At 42.4% G+C, this 21,925-nt stretch overlaps 1 protein-coding gene across 2 annotated transcripts in view; it reads right to left on the bottom strand.

Annotated features, from left to right (window-relative positions):
- Nucleotides 1-21,925, bottom strand: part of Cald1 (caldesmon 1) — a 179,865-nt gene that overhangs the window by 93,966 nt on the left and 63,974 nt on the right. For both annotated transcript variants that reach the window (XM_028768348.1, XM_028768345.1), the window contains exon 2: nucleotides 21,160-21,247. The gene's annotated coding sequence lies outside the window, so the exon portion shown is untranslated. The remainder of the gene's footprint in view (nucleotides 1-21,159; nucleotides 21,248-21,925) is intronic.

Raw genomic sequence — 21,925 nt, 5'->3', positions numbered from 1 at the left:
AGGTGGGAACTTGTTTCAGAGAGGAAAATAAAAAAACTCTTCTGCTTACCAACACCCCTTCAATGCTATACACTTTCTAGTTCTGAACACTTGAACACTCTATAATTATTAAAATAAAAAAATAAAAGTGATCTAAAGGGTTCTATGAGACCATCTGAAAAGCCACACAGGGCTATGAAGCAGTCATGGGAACAGTAGACCAAGCTGGTAAAGTTAGACGGGGAAATTCTACTGTCTTCCGTGTGTGTGTGTGTGTGTGTGTGTGTGTGTGTGTATGTGTGTGGTGTGTATGGATGTATGTGTTTTTGTGTCTGCGTGTGTTTGTGTACATGTGTGCATATGTATGTGTTTGCATGTGTTATAGGACAGTCTCGTATCACACTAATCCTGTATACATTTATACATGCATATCCATATGGATACCCATATAGTTTTGTTGCATAAAACCACCTCTTATAATTATAGCAATAGTTATGGTAGAAAGAGTTCTGTCTGTGAGCAAACTGTTCTTGCTTTTTAATGTGTCAATAATGGGGAAGCCCCCTCTGAGGCAGTTAGTGCTCCTGCCTATCAAACAGACACTTGTTGCTTGGCAGCCCCAGTGCTATGCCTGTATCTTGGAAGGGTCAAAGAGGAGCAAACAAGGAGCCCTGAGCCCTGAGGAGACCAGGAAGGCATTGGTTTGTAGAGACAGCAGTACAGGTAAACAGAACAGAAGCGGACAACCCCCTGTATTTAATGTGGCTGAACATCCTTGCTGGCTCACCCCATGCAAACCCTTTCTTCAATCTGCCCGCCCACTCCCTACCTTTTATTACTTACTTGGATGCCAGCTTTCTTTCCTAACCATAGAGAAACTACTTATGATTTGGGTGTCGACTGGGTATGTACCTGCGGACACAGTGGGGGAATAAGGGACCACAAAAATGTATTTCTTCATCCAACTCTAGACTAGTGCCTTGGTGGACTATGCTCTGTGACTATCTGATGGAAAGAAAACACTTTTGTGCGTTGTACAGTATAACCCTTGGTTGTTCTGTGTGTGTCTGTGTTTATTGTGTTTATGTGTGTTTGTGTATATGTGTGTATATGTCTGTGTATCTGAACTTATGTGTATATGTGTGTGTTTATGTGTGTACTTGTGTATGTGTATGTATGTACTTGTGTGTGTATGTGTTTGTTTGTGTGTGTGTGTGTGTGTTTGTGTTATATGGCAGAGACGTACATTTGTGACAATGGCTGGTCTTAAAACAAGACACCCTTATATCACACTATTCCTGTGAAGGAGAAGCCATGTCTGGGTAGAATTTTAAGTGATTCCCAGACTTAAAGTGGCACACATGTCCCTGGATAGTAATGCCTTATTTCCTCCCCTCCCCCAGCCAGTGCCAAATACTTCACAGTAAAATTGGTTAGGAAGTAACTCAAAACAAACTGAGTGGGGAAATGTCCAAGCAGCAAGGATTTAGCAGCCATGAAGCTCTTGGGTGTCACAATTTAGACAGAGCACAAGAAAACAAAGCATGCTACAGGAGGTATCCATGTAAGCTACAGAAATTCCTGACAAATTTTAGGGAAATCTAAAGGAGGGGCAGGAATTACTATTACATTGTTCAGAGAACTATGATGGGACTCCTTAAATAAATAAATAAATAAATAAATAAATAAATAAATAAATGGTCTTTGCAAAAGACAGATATATCTTTACCCAGGGCTCTATTGGTCTTGGTTTTTTAAGAAAACGTTGGGTTTTCTTAAAAGCTGGCCTGGCTTTGCGATTAAGGAGTAATTCAGTACTGCGGGTTTCAGAAAGCGTGGCCACACAGCCTTTTCTTTAGCTAAAGGTTTTACAGAGCTCATGGTCCAGGTGAGAGGCAGGAAAGGACCTGAGTCCTTTCCTTCACAATTCAGCAGCACCCCAGGGTCTCCTGAGCTTCCTTTTCCTCTTCCTGTACTTCTAAAAGGTGTGGGGGGAAAGGTTCTTCCTCCTCTGCCCCTCTTCCTTTCCTTTGTGTTCTTTCTGTTCTCTCTCTCTCCCTCATCCTTCCTCCCTCTCTCCCTCTCTCTCTCTCTCTCTCTCTCTCTCTCTCTCTCTCTCTCTCTCCCCCTACCCCGACCCCTACCCCTACCCCTACCCCTCCCCCTACCCCTACCCCTACCCCTACCCCTACCCCTACCCCATAGCTGGCCTGGAACTCAGAGAGATCCTCCTGCCTCTAGCTTTGTTTCTTCTCCATCTCCTTTTCAAGATTGGGAATGAAAGTACGTCTATAACCAGTAGATCAAATCTGATTCTTTTCCTCAAAAACTTGAGCTTAATTTCTGATTTGTATCTTTTAACCGAGAAGTTGTTCTTTTGTAGTGTGTGTCTGTGTCTGTGTGTGTGTATACATGTGTGTGTGTGTGTGTGTGTAGATTCGATGCTCATTTTTAATTAAAAAAGCAAAAGACATTTGTTCACTGGCAATAATATATTTTAGAATCATATCACAGCTAAACAAACAAACATGTTTCTCAGTGCTCTCAGACTCCTGCCATGTTACTTCTTGAGATTCAATTGAGGGACAATCAATTGTTATTTCCAGTTTTCAAAATCATGTGGTTTTTTTTAAAATCTAACAATCTTCATACTCTATCATCTGGATAGCTAAAATTTATAGCTAAACAATAAAATACATGTGCTAGGTGTGATGGCACATGTCTCTAGTGCCAGCCCTTTGGAGGCAGAGGCAGGGGTATCTCTATGAGTTTCAGGTCAGCCATTGCTACATAAAGAGACCCTGTCTCATAACAAAAACAAAAACAAAAACAAAACTGCACCCCTCCCAGGGGAAAAAAAAAACACAAAAGAATAAAGTACATGAAGATCAGTCCTTAGGAAGAACTGTGTGTCCCATGGGGACCTTCTCTTTGTAGGTGTTTGTGGACAGTGTCTCTATCACCTTCTACCTGCTTTTTGAGACAGGGTCTCACATTGAAACAGAATCTCACCAGTTCAGTCAGACTAGCTGACCCTCAAGCCCAAGGGACCCTGTTGCCATCCCTCCAGATGGAATTACACATACAGTCCCACCATCTTGATTAGGTGCTGGGGATCTAAACTCAGGTCCTTACACCTGCACGCCAAGCATTTTTACAAATTGAACATCTCCCTGCCACCAGGAAATTTGGTATTTTATTTTACATTCATAAAACTGTTGGTATTTTCTGCTCTGGGCATATGGCATTACTGTAGATGGAAATGCTTTTAAAAGAATAAATCTGAGTCTGCTTTTATATGGATCAAGATATGTGGTAAGCACGAGCCATCTTAGTTGTGTGTTGGCACATACACCCTCCCCCACACACACACACAGATGTATAAGTGTGCTAAGGCAGGGAAAGGCCCTGGGTAGGGTTTCCAACCTAGCAACTCAATTATTAGGGGATGAGACCTTTGTAGAGAACTGTACCCTATCAATTCCAAACCACCTGAAATCAAATGAGTAGACAGGAAAAGAGAAAGTCCTCAGGATGCGGGGGCCATCACCCCAACTCTCTTAGAATTAGAAAGAATAAAGCCTGTTACTCCAAAGGATACTGAAGGAGCTAATGGCTGTCTCCCTCGGGAGACACCTACTGGATCTATCCTAGGTGATATAGTGGGCCATTTGTTTAGCTTTTAAAACTTTTGATCAATAAATTCTGTTTTTTCAGAGCATAGAACAAAGAGAAAGAACAGCGATTCTTTACACTCCCTCCCCTCTTTCCCTGCTCACATGTCCTAGTTAGGTTGAATTGTGTCCCTGAAGAGAATGGGACAGACAGACAGAGACAGACAGAGACAGAAACAGAATATTGAAACTCTAGTCTCCCACCTCAAAGTATGTTCTTATTTAAATAGGGTCTTTGCAGATGCAGCGAAGGTGAGTAAGACTGATCCTGTTCCAATACAAGGGTGTCCTTATCTTTGTTTTAAGAAAATTTAGTACAAAGGGAGACATAGACGAAGGAAAGATCATTTGGAGACACAGAAGGTGGAGAGTAAGGAGTAACACAAATCCTTATCATCTTCAGAGAGGACAAGGCCTTGCCTAGCACTTATGGATGTCTTCGAACCTCCCGTACTGGGGGGCTTTGGTACAGCGGGTGTAGGAAAGGAACATGCTTTGTTTACAACTTCTTGCAGGACTGAGGTTGTCACAGTTGACAACCTCATGCTAATACGCACTCAAGTCCATAGAGAACACTCTCTGTGATGATGTGACACGCATACCGTCATGTGTTCACCACCACAGCACCATACAGAATAGCTTCATGACTGTGGACCCTCACGCCTAACCCCGTGCTTCATTTATCTTACTCTTCTTCTTCTTCACACCCATCCCTGAACTGTGGTCCTTTCACGCCTCTGTAACTTTGGCTTTCCCAGAATGTCATATTCTTGGAATCACTCGCTATATGGATGTCCTCTTCAGACTGGCTTCTTTCATGAACAATAAGAATTTATACTTCTCCCGTGTCTCCTTATTTTTCTGAGACACAGTCTCATATGTCTCAGGCCCTCACGCTTACAGTGTAGCACGAGCTGGCTTGAACAGACTTTTCTGCCTTAACTCTTCAACATCTGGGACTACAGGCACACACCACTATGTTCAGCTTCTTCCAAATCGTTCCATAACTGCATAGCACTGCCATGTTTAAAAAGGCAATTTATGAGATAGCTGTTATACCCTCCTTGTTATACAGAATTTCAGACCTAGGTGCTCGATCACTATACTATTCTTGGGGTAGCCTAGTAATTTTTTTTTATTTCAGAGAGTGCCTTTGAATGGTTCTGAGAGGACCACGATCAGTGTCCTCCAATTTAACTCTTGGACTGTGGGAGCTTAGATCAGAGTGTCCTTTAAAACACCCCTACCTTCTGTCTTAAGTTCATTTAAATCAGAAAGCTAACAAGTCACAAAGGATCTCTTATTAGTGCTTTGTGTGGAGTCTTCTGGGATAGCCAGATAACTCATATGTGTATGAGTTTTTGCCTCTGTGGGCACGTGCACTTGAGAACAAGTACCGAGAAAGCCCAGAAGAGGGCACTGGGTCCCCTGGAGCTAGGATAACAGACAGTTGCAAGCCTCCAATGTGGGTGCAGTGAACCCACAGTGAGGGTCTTCTGCAAGACCATCAAGCACTCTTAACTGCTGATCCATCTCTAACCTCTAAACTAGTTTTGCACCCAATGAAGCCCCACAAAAGCATCTACATAAACAATATCCAGTGCACAATTTACATACCATTGCTGTGTGCTTAAAACTGGAATGCAACAGTAATGCGAAGAGGCATTCACCTTGTGGGACGCTGTATTCATTTACATTTTTCTCTGTCTCATGTGTCTTCAAGCTTATGTCTGGCTCTAGCTGCTACATTTTGTATAGAGGTTTGGTCTTTGATATGGTAACATTAAAGAGTGGTGAAATCTTTAAGTGGAGGGCCTTAGTAGAATGTTACACAGCCCATAGGACCCTGACGTTGGCAAAGAACTAGGGTTATTCTCAAAGGACCCTGGATCTCTTACTTGAGCTGCTTGGCCTCTTCCTGGTTTCTTGTCTTACTATGAGAAGATCTTCACCTACAGGTACTCTGGCCATTGTGATACCATCCACCATGATGTCTTCACTGAGCAGAAGCCAGTTCCTTTTTTTTATATAAACATCTATCCCCATGCATTTTGTTAAAACAGAAGAAAATAGGCTAACATGCAGGCAGGTCTGCTCTCTACTTCCATATTGGATCATGCCTGTCACTGACTTTCTGTATTTGTTCTCTCATTTCAGGGCTTCACGGGAGAAAGTCGGGGGCATATTTTATCTATTCCAAGGATTTGTTTTAATATCACCTGGGCCGTTGCTGCAACTCAGAAATGCATCTCTTCATCAGACAGATGTCGAGTGATTTCTGGTTATAATACATCCTATAGATTCTCCGTCATTGCCCATCAGAGTATCTTTACTTAGTTCAGTTCTTTAACTGTCCTCTTCATCAGCTTCTGCCAAACAGTGCCCTGAACTTAGGAGATTGAAAACAAAACAGAACAAAAATAAATAAAACAAGCTCTCTGAGTTTGTCTTCTCTGTAAATGAGATAGCTGGACCAGATAGCATTCAAAGACTCATCTTACTCCATAGAATGCTGTGGGTTTGTTCCCAGTCTCCTGTCTAGTGAAGATAAAATGGTAAGCAGGGCGTACACATAATTTCTCTTTTAAGTATAAATTATTTAGATACAAAGTAGGTTTTTTTTTTTAAAAAAAATCTGATGTAGAGATCGCTAGTTTTCCTTTTAAGCTGATTTAAAAATGTGCATCTGATCAGCTTTCAAATGTGTTTTACATTTTTCTCACACTATGCTTTTGCTAACTCTATCCCATCCACCCGCAGTGAGCTTCCTTTTTCTCTTTACTGTCCAGTCATCAATCCCTGACTCAGCTTTTATCTCCATCATGATGTCCAAATGAGGCCCCCCCCTTGGATCCATAACTCATTTCAACACTTAATAATCTTATAATTTCCATAGCTCATTAGTCATTTTCCTTAAGAGGGATTAGTGCTTTATTGATATTTTACTTCTCATGTGTTTTCATCCCCGAGGCCACTGAAGGATACTATAGTCGTATGAAAACAAACCCTTCATGGCTGGCCCATAGCAGGCTCTCAGGGATTGTACCTCGTTTTAGTCAATGCCTCTTTATACTATATTTTGTCATTCTGAGTATAGTGAAACACACTCCTATACTCAATTCATCTCTCTCTGCACTTTATTAACTGTAGTGTTTACAAAGTGAATCAAAGACCTTGGTACTTGGTTATATATGAATCTCAGAAGTTATGTAAACGCACATCTGCGGTAGTTCCGCAGTAAATCTGACAGTGTTTTCTTTATGACTGGTAGAAAATGAACTTTTGTTCTTAAAAAGAAAAAAAAATCAATTCATCAACTTGCTCTGCTCTTTTCCAAACTGTAGAGTTCTTTTGAGATTTAAAAACCAAATAAACAAATGGGTTGTAATGAACAGTTTGGATTTACCTTTCTCTCAACCTTTACCATCTTGTTCCAAAAGTCTGTGCTACTTAAAAATACACACAGTCTTCAGAGCACAGTTCTCCAGACCTGCAACACGGCAGTAAGACTCCAAACGGCCATTCTGAGGATGCTTGCTCTCTCAATGTCTTTTTTCTCTCTAATTACTGGGCTTCAAAGCACAAAGCCTTCTAAAAGGCTGTAACCTGCTTTGTTCTTTCTCACTGTTCAGTCTATTAAAAGCACCTTTTCTCCTCTGCCTTCTCCACCTGTGGAGCAGTGGACCTGTCAGCAGTCACACTACTCAAGGCGATGTCTTTGAGACCTCTCTTCCACCTTGGGAAGTTGGCCAGTGTGCGATTGTGAAATGGTGCTGTTTGCATCTCCTGGCCTTGGAGAGGAAGACTTGGGAAATCAACATGCTTAATAACTGTTAAGTGGCATCTTGAACTCTCACCATGAATAGTAATACTGTCATTTGGATGCTTTCTGTTTCTCAAATCTCTGTGATTATCATTATTTGATCTTCCCAAGTACAAAGAGGAAGTTCGACCCCATTTCAAGAAATGGGAAAGCATGGAGAAATAGGTAAACTTGACCTTAGCTTTTGAACCATGGCACACAAGTAAGAAACTGGGACTGATATTGAACTAATCCCTGGACCAACCTGAAAGTTGTATAGAAGGAAAAATGTAGAAAACCGTGCATCTGGTCCCCTGTAAAAGTTGAGTTACTTTTCTTTAGTATGCTCAAGGGGAGTCAGACTGAAAGGAACATGTCATTACCAAGTAAGACTCAGCTCACGGAGACTGATGTTTTCTTGGACTCCAGAAAAAGTCAATGTCAGAGGTGAAGCCTAAGACAACGATAGAGGTTCTCTACTAACCATATCCATGTGATTTAAATTAATATACAGATTTGCTGAAATAGAAAAAAACAGTCTGAATGTTCCCTCTAAATGTGTATGTCCATAATAGAAGCATGTACAGAATTATCAGACATAATTCAGATGTCAAGAAAGAGCTCGCTCTGATAGACCGATCCAAGGACTCTCACAGATTGGGTGCATGCAACTGAGAGGCATACTACTGAGAGGTGAACGCCTTTCCCTGGAAAGAGTCGAGAGGGCTGTGGTTTGAATGTAAAATGTCCTCCATAGGCTCCTGAATTCTGACACTTCTTTCAGCTGCTGGGGCAGAACCTATAGTGGGCGGAGCCTTGCAAGGTGGGTCTTGAGGTTTGATTGACAGCTCTATGGTCCACTCTCTGCTTCCTGACTGCAGACACAGAGCAATCAGCCGCCTGCTTTTTCCACCATTATGACTTTCCTGTCATGACGGACGATATTCCTTGTTAAATCACGTCAATATAAACCCTTCCTCTCATAAGTTGTGTTTGCTGAGTATTTTGTTATAACAATGACAAAATTAGAAGAGATGATATGGCCATTTGTGTAAAGTTAAAGTCAAAAAGATTTTTAACTATGTAAGTCTGTGTTGTCCAGTCAGCTCACTTAACTTTAAATCAAAATACATTGAAACTAAAATTCAAGTTTGTCAGCTTCACTAATCCCATTTCAAGTACTCACACATCACATATGTTTAGAGGCTGCAGAACACTTCAGATAACAAAGCTGGGTGTAGAGACATTTTTAATCAAAGTGCTTGGGAGGCAAGGAGGAAGGCCGATTTCTGTGAGTTTGAGGTCAGCCTGGTCTATGTGTTAAGCTCCAGGATGGCCAGAGCTACAGAGTGAGACACTGGGGCTTCCTGCCAGCCAGCTTAGCCGGAGCAGTAAGCCTAGACCCTGATGAGAGGCTGGCTCTGCCTCAAAACCACCAAGGTAGAAGAGTCCAGAAAAATGACACCTGAGGCTGTCTCTGGCCTCCACATGAACACATGGATGCACACATGCACACATGTAACACATATGCACGTATATGGAAGCATTAATAAAACGTGAGTGTGACTAGAGATCCTCACCTGGAAGCGGAAGTATTCCCTAGGTTTTCCCGTTGGTACCCTCTCTACAGTCCTGTGGATGGTCTTTGGATGGGTCAGTTTTGCTTGACAAGGGCCTTGCAGCTGAGGCAGTGAAATGATTGGCAAATTCCAAAGAGGCCAGTAAAGATTGCTTCAAACTGAGTGCCAAGGTCCCAGATTGGCTTATTTGGAAATAAAGATCACAAGGTTCTGAGACCCCTCTATGCATGTTGATTTTACTTGCTGGCTTACTCATATGTGCCTGCTCGGTCTGCTTGGTTTACTCTATAGACTACCACTTTGGTGGCCAAATACCAGATTCAGAACCAGGTTGGGAGAGTGGAGATGGCAGGGTGTAAACCATTTATGTTACCAGGAACAAGTCCCAGGTGTATCCCAGAGGTGTCTTGTTTAGGGCAATATTTTTTGCAAAGAAGAACTGGTAGTACCCTTATCACACATTTATTACTCCTTAGTGTGTGTTTCAACTTCTGCTTGTTAAGTTTCAAACCTGAGACAAAGGGGAGAGGTACCTATTTAGCATATCAAAACAGACAGGCCTCCAGGTTCTCTTAGCATCCTTCAGTCCCTACCTGTTACAGGGTATGGCTGGCAATGCTATATCTTCCATCCTGAACTCTCCAGCCCAGGGGCTAGGCCGTCCTTCCCCAAGATGCTCTTCCTTATATACTTCAGACATTTTGTACCATTAGCCTCCTGGATGCTGACCTGGTTCCCCTCTCTCCCTTTCCACTCCTCCTCACTCACATGGCTCAGGGTCGTGACCCCTCTGGACTCTCCCAGGTGTTTCTGACTCTGGCTATGCTCTCCCTTTTAGCTACAGTAAACTTTCTCTTCTGCCATACCTAGGGGCGTACCTTTCCTTTCCTTTTTATTTCTTTTTGCTTTCATTCAGTCTTGATGATCAAACACATCTCTGTGGTTATGAGGCCAATAGAAACTGTCTTTGAGGAATTTATAATCTACAATGGAAAGCGCTGGATCCTAACCAACAGACTCAGCCCACTGTGTCTTTTGGACACCACAGTCACATCAGTCAAGCGTACAAATTGACAGATGAAGTGAATGGGAAAGAGCTTTCTTCTTTTCACAGGAGCCTTCCAGACAGCAGGTCTAACTACTCTATTAGCGGGGAACAGCTAGACTTTTTGTTACAAAAGAAATGGCTCACACTGGGGGCTTGCTTAAGACCAACATACTCATTGGCTTGAGTCCAGAATTGATCCAGTGACATACCTACCACGCACTTTGTGTGTAGTGTCCAGGTCACTTAGGTACATGTCAGTCTTCTCTGAGCGATGGTGGGTTCCTTCAGGTGATAGCTTTGGTCACCCCTCAAAGTTCTTAAGCAATTATCTCTCTTTTACTCAGCATCTTCTTCAAGCTTGGTATACTGTGATATACTACAGGGCATTGCTTATTTGTTGGCGCTAACAGGTACACAGACAAACATAGTGAAGGCCTTATCTGAAGGCCACACCTTTAGTGTAACTCTTTGTGACTGTGGGGTTGGTGATGGTGGCTGAATGGGGCTCTGTTTTATATTTGGATTGCACTCATATGTCTTTTTCCACCGTAGAAGAATAACCTTGTGTTAGATAGAAGGGCATTCTAGTTTGGGGAAGAAGAGTGTAGACGGACATCTGTATCAGAGGAGAGAGGATATCAAAGCAAAAGAAGACATCTGTAAGGAATGATGAGACGGAAAAGCCTCAAATGTCCATGGCCTTTGGAGATGCTACTCCTCCATCACAATTAGAAAACTTTGACATTGAGAGCTCATTTAAATGCTTCCATCAGCCTGAATAAAAGAAGTGTAGCCTGATTTCGCTCTCTAACCATGCTCAGTAATTAGAAACAGAAGGCATGGTTCTGAATGTTTGCTTAGGGGCCTTCCCTCCCAGGACCAGAGTTCACTAGCCAGTGGCCACAGAACTTAGCCAGTGGCCACAGAAAGTCTATCTTTTCTCACCATCTTTCTTAGGAACCTCAGCCTAGATCAGAAGAGTGTGGGGCTGACATAGGCATACCCAGGAAAAAGATGGAGACCTTGGGGGACACCTAGCTTTAAAATTCCGGGAGGAATGCCATTGGAGCCTGCCTGTTTCCTCTTAGACTATAAAGTTGCTCTGAATTTGAAAGGTAAGGAGTTTCCAGGAAGACAAGATCCACCTTCAATCCCAAAGAGTCCGAAGACGGTTCTCTGTGACACCCAGCTTATAGTAACATCCTGATTTGTTTGAGAACAAGAAAGTTTTGCTCATGACTGATTCTAGAATTTTTTTTTCTATTTTCTTAGTAGAAAGCCCATGCTTTGCAAAATGTAGGATCAGAATACAACCTAAGAAGCCACAGGCAGCAGGCTTGGCTTCTGGTGAAATCCACCAAGGAAAGAGGAAAAAGGACTTGTAATTAAGGATTTTGATTTGACAGGTACCTCATTTGTCAAATTAAAACATATGGCCACCACTTGCTAAGGGTTTTGAAAAAAAAAGTTGTCTCTTTTTAAAAAATAGATCATTTCTTATTTTTTCTACCTGACTTAAAACCTTTTGGGGATCCCATTTGCATTTTTCAATTATTCACACTTAAACAAAAGCTGTCCACACACTGTAGAAAGATGACTAAGCAATTTTGAATTAAGTAATCAAAGAGAGCCCTGCCAATTTTAGAATAATTAAATCTCAGCAGCTTAATATAAACAGTTCCAAGAACTACATGTGGCCTACCAAAAGTATACATTACAAGTAGTCAGTCCCGTGGCCAGCTGGCAGTCAGCTTGACCTATTAAAATAGAACTGGTCAGAATTCAGAGTATTATTTTTCTTTTTCTCTCTCCCAATATTTTTCCTGAGTCCACATTTGTTTCTTTGGGAATATTTTCAAATAGACAAATAACAACAATAATAAAACTATTGTGGAATTTTACCTCTTGTAACTAAACCAGCATTTCTCTTGGGAACTATCAGAACTCGCAGTTCATTCCAACGTCAACCCTGCCGACACAAGCATCAGAAAATGAAATGGAGGGAATGAGCCTACCCTGTTCCCACTCAAGGTGCAGTGTCACCACGGGACAAATGGATGTGGGACAGTAAGCCTTGCGCTCATCAGGTGCCAGTGCGTCTTACTGACTGCCTCTAGCAAGTAGTCTGGTAAGCCAGGATTTCTTGATAATAGAGATAAAATTTCATAGATCCAATCCCATTCTAATAGTCAGTTAATTGTTTGAGAGATTAAAAAAAAAATCTGAAACTGGGGCTGAAGAGATGGCTCAGCAGGTAAGAGCACTGGCTGCTTTTGCAGAGGGCCCTTGTTTAGTTCCATAGCCCACATGGTGGCTAACAATAGCCTGTAACACTAGTTTCAGGGGATCCAGTGACCTCTTCTGACTTCCTCAGGTATGTGGTACACATACATACATACATACATACATACATACATACATACATACATACAGGCAAAACACAAATATAATACATAATGTTTTTTATTCAGTCTGAAACTACTGCTATGCTATGACATCAATTCTAGCCTGAATGGCAGATACAGTCTACAGGTTTAAGTTGAGAAAATAAAGATAGGTTTGGCTAATGATCCTACCATGATTTTCAATAGGCATCCGTTATGGAAGGAATGTATAGTTAGATGAATGTGTCATCATAGAAAATGTCTTTATATATTCAATTGAATTAAAAGCTCCATTGTCTTTCCCCACTGTGTTTGAACCAAGTTATAATCAAGAGTGGCTGAGAGTTTAATCATCATCACGGAAAAAATGTCAGCAAAACCCAGTAAACATATATATAAAAAGTGTCAGCCATGTACCAGAACACTTTGTGTGATGTGCAGTTAGTTTTGTGTCAACTTGACACAAGCTAGAGCCATTTGGGAAGGGGGAACCTCAGTTTAGAAAATACCTCCATACGATTAGACTTAGCCAAGTCTTTGGGGCAACATCTCAACTAATTATTGATGTGAGAGGGTAGAGCCCACTGGGGCAGTGCCAGCCCTGGGCAGGTCCTTGGTGAGGGCTAAAGTGAAGCCGAGAGCAAGCTAGTGAACATTTCTCTTCTTTGCTTCCCCTCCTGCCTCCAGATTTCTGCCTTGAGCTTCTGCCCAGACTTCCTTTAATGGCGGACTATGGCCTTGGATGTATACATCAAATAACCCTTTTCCTCCCAAACTGCTTTTGAACATGGTGCTTTATCATAGCAATACAAAACAAACTATGGAATGGATATAAGAAATAAATAGCCACCCTGCCTTTCCCCGCCATTCTTATAGCCAATGGCGGCTATAATAGGCAATAATGAAAATAAAGAACTGAATTAAGTAAAGCACAGGCTGCCATGAGAGCAAGCCGTGAGAATGCTAACTGCTCTTTAAACATGGGAGATAGCCATTCGTGTACAGGAAGGCACTCATAAAGGGGGCACAAACATCAGAGTATGTACTCATCAAATATAAACAACACCTGTTACATGCCAGGCATCGTTCTCTAAGTGCAGATAACCGCAAATCCTTTCCATGTCTCTCTTCTAAATAAGTGGAGAGGGGGAAATCACTTGTGAGGGATAATGATGTATTTTCATTTCCTGTCCCACTTCAGATCCTAAGGAATATAAAAATAATGACCCATAGGACACTGTCTGCTAGAATTTATGCAGACGGCGGAAATCCATTTAAGATATCAACTAGGGCATGAGACAGGAAAGAGAGGCCATCTCTCTACTCTATCCAACTCAATGACTTTTTGACAGTTAAAAGCAGGCTCCTCATCCACCAGCAAGAAATTTGCTGATTTAATCAAAGCTGGTCCACTGTGCTTTCAAACTTTGCTTCCTAATTCTGACAAAAGAACAGCTTGTAATAAATTTATCCCTGTGGCAGAATATCTCACAAGCAGCTTTTCCACTCGATACTACAAACCGACCTTTTATTTTGTTGACACACAGGCCCTGGACATTCATGAAAACAAGATGTTCTCTTGCTCTCTTTTGAGCGAAATGGATTTAAGTCAGGGTCTCAGTCAAATTTCAAAAACAGATGTTACATAGCAAAAAAGGAGGAGGAGAGGAAGAAGGAGGAGGGGAGGAGGAGGAAGAAGAGGAAGAAGAGAAGGAGGAGGAGGAGAAGGAGGAGGAAGAGGAAGAGGAGAAGAAGGAGAGGAGGAGGAGGAGAAGGAAAAGAAGGAAGAGGAAGAAGAGAAGGAGGAGGAGGAGGAAGAAGAGGAAGAAGAGGAGAAGGAGGAGGAAGAGGAGAAGGAGGAGGAGGAAGAAGAGAAGGAAGAGGAGGAAGAGAGGAGGAGGAGGAAGAAGAGAAGGAAGGGGGGGAAGGAGGAGAAGGAAGAGGAGGAAGAAGAGAAGGAAGAGGAGGAAGAGGAGAAGGAGGAGGAGGAGGAGGAGGAAGAAGAAAAGGAGGAAGAGGTTGAATTGACTCTAGCAAGGAGAGGCTATCTCACTTCAACTCCCTTGGCTCTTCTTTGGCAGCAGGAGGAGTGATCCAAACATGTCTTAAAACCAGAAGCAGGGGCAACTTAAAGCTCACCACTGTCTCCAGTTAGTGACGCTGAGCAGATCTGGAGCTGCTGGACACCTAAGACTCCTGATCTGCAGAGTACCTATCACTGGGAGGGCTAGTGACCTGGAGGTTTAGGTGTCAAAAGGATTGCTGAGAAAGGAGGTGGCTCCCTTGAGTGGGCCACCATCCTCTGTAGACAGTGCCCTTCACATGGCTGTGCCTCACCATTCACCCTTGAAGAAAACTACAGCTCTCGGTCAGACCAAACTCATGAGTCTTGGAACAATTTATTCTCATTTCAATCTTTGGGCCCCGCTTTTGCTCTTCTGTACCCTGAAGTCTCAGTCTCCCAGCACCCCCTCCCCATCTCATAACTTTCCCACCCACCCCATCCCACCCCACTTACCTAGCCTAGACTCTTTTCTTTGAATAATTTATCTATTTTTATGTGTATTGGTGGTTTGCCTATGTGCATTTTGTGTGAGAGTGTCAGATACTGGAATTTCACAGTTGTGAATTGCCATGTGGGTACTGGGAATTGAACTCAGGACCTCTGGAAGAGCAGTCAGTGCTCTTAACCATCGAGCCATCTCTCAACTCTTACCATTAGCAAAGGACACCCCTGCCCCTCTCCTTACTGCACATCCCTGCGGGCATGGAACTCACTGTATAGACCAGGCTGGTTGGGAACTTGTAGCAGTCTTCCTGCCTCTGCCTCTCGAGTGCTAGCATTACAAGCATGAGTCACCACATCCAACCCACTCACTCAACTGCTTTACTGCAGGTGCCAATGCTGCTCATAAGAGCCAACACTACATAGCTTGGCTATTCGGGTATTTCCTAATTTCTCTTTGCCTTGACCATATCTGAAACAGTTCAGTGTTAGTGCTTTGAGATCCCCTTTCAGTCTTGACAATTTTCTATGTGATTATAGATGCAGGGGAACATTTGCTGAGTTAGATTTATTGAAAAAGCACTAAACAATGCACGTCTTAGTATTCACCCCACGTGTCTCGTTCCTATTTACCTTATGTAACTTCTAGAACAGAGATAGGGCCAGACAGCCTCATTAGAATCCTGCAGTTAGAGCACCAGAAAACGTACTTCATAGTTCACTTCTCATTTAACTCATCACCTCACTCCAGTGGTCCAGAAAACTGCTACTCACTCTAGGTGTATTTGCATATTACGTGATCCTTCATGTAGACTAGGTATGAGAAAACAAATGCCTTTAAAGAGGCAAATATTTTGGAAGTACTGGCTTCAAGCAATAGAAAACACATGTATGCCTAAGAACATTCAAATGCAAAATTAAAAACAAACAAGCAAACCACCAAAAACATACTGTGCAAGGAAGCATATTTTCAGGGTACCGTGTACTTCCCATCCTTGCTGGTTTGTGATCCCTTACTTATGCAGTATTCCACTACTGACTCACCAAACACCAATCCCATTTCAGCAAGAAGCCAGAAGAGTGGACTCATTATGATGGTCCCATAAAAGCTTAACTTTGGCCAAAATGTTGATTTAGCCAATAGATAAAGCTTATAAATACCAATGTTAAGTCCTTGTAACAATCTTTACTGTCCTAATTTCTCATAGAGAAATATCAAAACCCAGAGAAAGTAGGTTATTTACCCAAGGTCACAGAGTTAGTTAATAATAGACTCGGGATTAATAATTAAGTAGCCTGGTTCCACAGTGTGTCTTCAACCATAATACTCTGCTACACAAGACCTGTACATGAACGAGACAATGGAGACAGAAGCAAGGACCTCAATGATGATATGGTCATAAGATCGTCTGAAAGGATTTATATGCACCTACAGAGTCTTCCCACCAGGAGCTGTTGTCACGGCACACTTCACACTTGATGTTTATTAATGAAGTAAAAATGAATCTCTTGTTTGTGTTCGTTTGTGTGTTGGCAACCCGATTTATTATTTTACCTAAGTGGGGGGACGCTTGAGAAAATAAGCTGAGTTCATTCTAAAATCTTAAAAAAAATAAATAAATAAATCGCCACGCCTCACACTTTGGCCATGTCTTTGCTTTGCTCGCTCAATTAGCTTTTGACATGGACTCTAAATCACCGGACTTCATCTGTGTCCATTTCTGGGGAGATCTAGGACTTGCCAGTGATTTCGGAGGCCTCACTTGAGAAACAGGATATGATATTAAATGGAAGGCATTAGTCTGGGAGGCCCCTATCCCAGTGAGAGGTCCTGTGGCTTTAGCTTCGCTGCCTTCACGAGAGACTCTGCTTCCGGCTTCTCATGTCTGATTTTTTTATGAACAGTCCGTTCAAATGCCATGATAACCTTACTCTGCTTTTTACTTCGATTTGCTTGAAACTATTGTTGTGTTTCTCTCATTTTTTTTCTTTAAACACCCTACAAAACACAGAATTATGGAAACAAATCATGTAGGGACAATTAGATGTCACTTAAAAAAGGATTTCAGAAGAAGAGTGACAGACACAGATGGTGCACTGTAATATTGCGCCTACAACCACATGACGAAGGATTATACATGGATGGGGGTGTGAAGAAATTTAAAACATTGGGACGCCTTGCCAAGATGAGGTTAAAAGAAAAACCTACGTAAATATTACCGGACACCTCAATTGATGTCAGTGAGTATATCAATGGATTCACCAAGTTCTCTGCTGCACTGAGTTTTTTAAAAGGTTCATTTCATAGGAAAGAACGCTACAATTGCTAGCCCAGACTTCATATAGCACTTGGGATGGGGGTGATCCTATCGAACATGTCTCTGTAGGATGACTGAGGCAGCAGGTCAGATGAGTGTTTGAGGGAGTTGCAGCTAATAGCAGCCACAGCCTTCCTTACCACCCTCAACTTATAATTTCATTGTTAATTTGTAAACTACTAGTCATTTACCTGGGAGAGGCAGTTTAAAAGGTTCCCGAATCTCGATTTGAGACAAATGTCTTTAGATGAATTCTCCTTGGTTTACATCCCGATAAAGCTGTTGAAAACTGAAAATGTCTCCACTTCACCTGACCTACTGAGCATCAGTGTGTCAGGTACTCTCTTGTATCAGCTGTCTGATCTCATGATGGGCAGGTCAGGCTGGAGCTGTGGTACCCAGCATTGCTAGCTTATCAGACCTCATATTGCTAGCCTGGGAACAGATCCAAACACAAAACTTGAAACACAGTTTCTAATGAATGCACATGGCTTTTGCACCATTGTAAAGTCAAGAAAACCCTAAATGCAGCCATTGTAAATCAACGACCACCTGTGTTTATAAATTTTGAAAATCTGTGATGAAGTCAAGTTAAAAGAAAATCATGGTTATAAATACTTATGGGGAGAAGTCTTTGAACATCTTAAAGAAAAATGCTCTGAGAAGGTCTGCTTCCTTAATATCCAGTGTTTTGGCACTCACTCCCATTTTGCGTTCTGCAGAGCTGAGGAACACACTTTCCTCCAGTTTTCGGATGTCCCCATCCACAGTATATCACTTTTAGTTATTAAATAACAGGACTGGGTATTAATGTTGGCCTTCTCCATCCTTTAAGAAGTGTTTTCAGCCAAAGATATTAAACTACTCTTTTTCCCTGTCAGCAGGGCAGCCAACATCCTGAGATCACAGCTCATTTGTACCACACTGGCGTGAATATTCAGACTCCATTTGTCTCCAGCTCTTAAAGGCTGGTGTTAGAATGAATGATGGACGTTTTGTTTAGAATTAGGAAAAAGGAGGGGAAATCCACCCCTCCACCCCCCCTCAATAACTTTAGTCTAAAATATCCGTTTCAGAGAATGCAAGCCTGCCCTTTCCTCTCAGAAGACTCCATTGAAAAAGAATCTAGATTTAATTTGACATTGTTGGACTAGGGGTATAGAGAATAGTAGGAAGGAAACTGTCTCAACCCACTGCCCCCACCCCATCCAAGTTGAATATTTGTTCTACTTAAATTTTACTGGAAGGTTGTGGCTCTGAGTCAGGAGAGTGAGAAGAGTTTAGAAGTCTGTGGAGTCAGAGCACACCCTTTTGGAATGCCAGGTGAGACCTGCGAGAGTGTTCGGATAAGCAGCTCAGTCCTTCTTTCCTCTTGGCTGAGTATTCACTGTTGACAGGGCTCCTGGCACCACCATCTGCCTTGCTTCCTGTTGTCTGTACCACACTCTATCCCTCAACCTTGGCATTCTCTTCTGTTAGAAGCTGTGCTGGGCAGGGGTGTGCGCTCTCATGAGCTTCCTCTGAAGGCTGAAGGTAATGTCTAAGCCAGGGAAACCCCATCAGTTAGCCAAGCTTACAAGTCTCCATGTGAGGGGCTAGGATTTCTCCTTACACTGCTAACCAACCACAAGGTGGGGAGAGCCTGAGAACCCGTGTCCCTGTGTCTCCTCAATCTCTAGCCAAATATGGCTTCACCCAGGCTCATGTGGACTTGAGCCTCCTTTAGGGGAGACTCCTGGATAGAAGTGCATTTCAGGCCTTCTCCCACAAGCCTCATTTTATAAGCACTCCCAGAAGTTCATAGAGAAACATCACATATCACATTATGAGTTTAAATCCTAATATACATACATACATACGCATATACATATACACATACATATATATATCACACTGGAGAAAATTTGAGCTAAGTAAGAGACAGAATACTCTGCTAAGGGTGTCCAGGGCAACTCATTTTGTAAAACCCGAGGAAAATGGAAGAAAATAAATTCCTAAACTTCTCTGTCCATCTGGAGCCCCAACTGTTTCCTAACATATTGGCCCACAGTGGTTATGAAGTCTCCCACTCATGCTGTTCTGAAACAAGAGCAAAGGCTTCTCGGTGCTTACAACTCAAAGCGTGTCTTTCACATGCTTACAGGAAAAGTGGTCTTTTCCCTCAAGCCTTTTAGGTGCCTGAACTTAATGAAACACAGTCGGGAGGCACTTCTGCTGGCCACGGGCCATCATTCACTGGAATGTCCCAGTCCAGCTCTTTTCTTCAAATTTTCTTATTTTATAGAAGTAGAAATTTGTGTAAAATTTCAGAATCAAGTGATCAGTGGCATTCTGGGACAGCTTCACAACAATGGGCATCTCCTTCTCAGCTGCTTTAGGACCATAAGGAGAGAAGGATGGGAGGGAGTCCTTTAGGAAAGCTGGCATTTGCAAAGGGTGGGAGTATACAGAGAAGGAGTTTGTAGAACTCTGACAGTCTGTTCTGTGAATAGTCACACAGTCCAAATACACACAGGCACACAGACACAGACATACAGCAGACAGACAGACAGACAGACAGACAGACAGACACACACAGACACACAAACACACACAGATAGCCTTTTTTCCTAATAGTCACAAAGTCCAAATATACACAGACAGACAGACAGACACAGACACACACACACACACACACACACACACACACACACACACACATCCCTACCTCAAGAGAGGTTCTGCTAAAAGAAAACCAAGAATATGAGGAAGAGAAAGGAAACAAGAAGAAGAACAATTGAAATGATCCTGAGACAGTAATTGCCTGAGAAGGTGCTGAATTCCTGAAAACAAGCAAGCAAGCAAGCAAGCAAGCAAGCAAGCAAGCAAACAAACAAAGAACCCAAAACCAAACCAAGCCAAAAAACCCTTCTTTCAATTAAGGTGCCCCCCCTTCCTTTGTTTTCCACACCCTATCATAGAAAAGCCCTTTTGTGCTCCTTGGGTGCTTCTGCTGGTAGACTTGGGGTGGTTTAGTGCCTCCTATGGTCACATGTATTTAAAAACTCAGTCCCTGATTGGTGGTGTTGTTTGGGAGCCTTGCTGGAGGACATCACCAGGGCAGTCTTTGAAGGGTTACAAACTGACCCCACTTTCAGCTCACCTCTCTGTTTCCTGATACCCTTGAAATGTGATCTCTCTACTTCCTGCTCCTGCTGCCTGCTGCTGCGTTTCTCTGTCAGAATGGACTCTGACCTCTCCAGAACTGTGAGCCAAAATAAACACTTTTATCTACACGTTGCTTTTGACCCTGGTTTATCACAGCAACAGAAAAGTGACTGAACCACTTGTTTGAAAGGACAGGTAGGTGGTCTATTGCTCCTGAAATCATTAGCCTTTTCCCAAAGATGAGCTTAGGGGCCTGTGTGTCAGAGTCATCCTCCTTATTGGCTCAAGATTACAGAATTAGTCATAGTTAGCGAAGAGTTCCTGTGTCTTAAGAAATTACACATGAAGTTAAACATGGTGGCTTACACCTTCAGTCCCAGCACTTGAGAGTAGAGGCAGGCAGATCTCTGTGAGCTAAAGGTTAGCCTGGTCTACAAAATGAGTTTCAGCCTAGCCATGGCTTGTATCAAGAACAAACAAACAAACAAACAAACAAACAAATTACATGTGTAGGAAAGAGAAATAACAGAAAGTCAGATTAAAACATCTCTCAAAACCTTGATAAAGTCTCCCAGATTCACTAGCTAACCAGAGTGCTAACTAAACAACAAGAGGAGTAGCCAGCAGGCTGGTTTTTCATGATGTAACGTTAAATGCAACAATATAGCAAATCAGGCAGAAGTACTGTAAGCAGACGCCCAAAGACACAAACTCTACTCACATGGAAGCAGTCAGCTGTCTACTTCTGAAACTTTGACTGTCCACCCTGTGGGTTGAATTTGATGATCTTGAAATCTGTTATTGATTATCTGGAATAAAATGGAAGATTGGATAGATAAGTATAATTACTTATAGCCAATGTAGAGTAGTAGAATATACAGTCATTCTTATTTATTTATTTATTTATTTATTATTTATTCTCTGAGAGTGTGCCACAGTGTAGAGTGGAGATCAGAGGACAACTTGGAGTTGTCTCTTCTTTTACTTTGTGGGCTCCGGGGACTGAACATGAGTCATCAGGCTTGGTGGTAAGTTATGTCCCCACTGAGCCACCACCCCAGCTCTAGAATGCATGTATTTAAAATATCAGTTCTCTCTCAGATACCATAGTTAGTTGAGTGCTGAAGAAAGAACCTAGGCCTGGCTTAGAAAAAGCTATTGTGAGTGGGGAGATGGCCCGGCAGGTAAAGGTGCTTACTGTATACAAGCTCGACCACCTGAGTTCGGGTCTCCAGAACCCAAGTAAAAGTAGAGGCAGTACCCAAAGTCTGTAATCCCAGGGGGATGGGAGTTGGAGACAGGAGAATCTCCAGAAGCCGCCTGTCCAGCCTGCCTGATGAGGAAACCCTGGTCAAAGATGGTGGAAAGGCAGGAATTGACAGGAAGGTTGTCCACCGACTTCCACAAGTGTACCACATACATAAGAAAAACACTCACTCACTCTCTCTCTCTCTCTCTCTCTCTCTCTCTCTCTCTCTCTCTCTCTC

The sequence above is a fragment of the Grammomys surdaster genome, unplaced genomic scaffold (genome assembly GCF_004785775.1).
Source record: "Grammomys surdaster isolate TR1022 unplaced genomic scaffold, NIH_TR_1.0 186, whole genome shotgun sequence".
NCBI lineage: Eukaryota > Metazoa > Chordata > Mammalia > Rodentia > Muridae > Grammomys > Grammomys surdaster.
The sequence above is the reverse complement of the archived record's forward strand: the minus strand, read 5'-3'. Positions and strand labels throughout refer to the sequence as shown.